Source organism: Penaeus monodon, chromosome 27, assembly GCF_015228065.2.
Source record: "Penaeus monodon isolate SGIC_2016 chromosome 27, NSTDA_Pmon_1, whole genome shotgun sequence".
Taxonomy (NCBI): Eukaryota; Metazoa; Arthropoda; class Malacostraca; order Decapoda; family Penaeidae; genus Penaeus; species Penaeus monodon.
Window position 1 is genome coordinate 40,494,331 of NC_051412.1, and position 254 is coordinate 40,494,584.

The window sequence follows — 254 nt, forward strand, 5'->3', positions numbered from 1 at the left end:
TTACCTTCCAAAGCCCACCCACGAAGACGGACGACCCCCCCTTCCCTTCCTCCCTCGCCCCCACCCCCACCCCGCCCCGAGCCCAAGACCGCGATGAAGTGACGGAGAATCGGCCGATTATAAAGAATTTAATTAATTGAATATGTGTTAGGGTTTCGTAGATCGAAGTACGTAGGTGATTAATTATTTGAGATTAAGGCCGGATGTTTAACGAAACTTGATTTTTAAGATCGAGGGCGATATTCTAGATCATT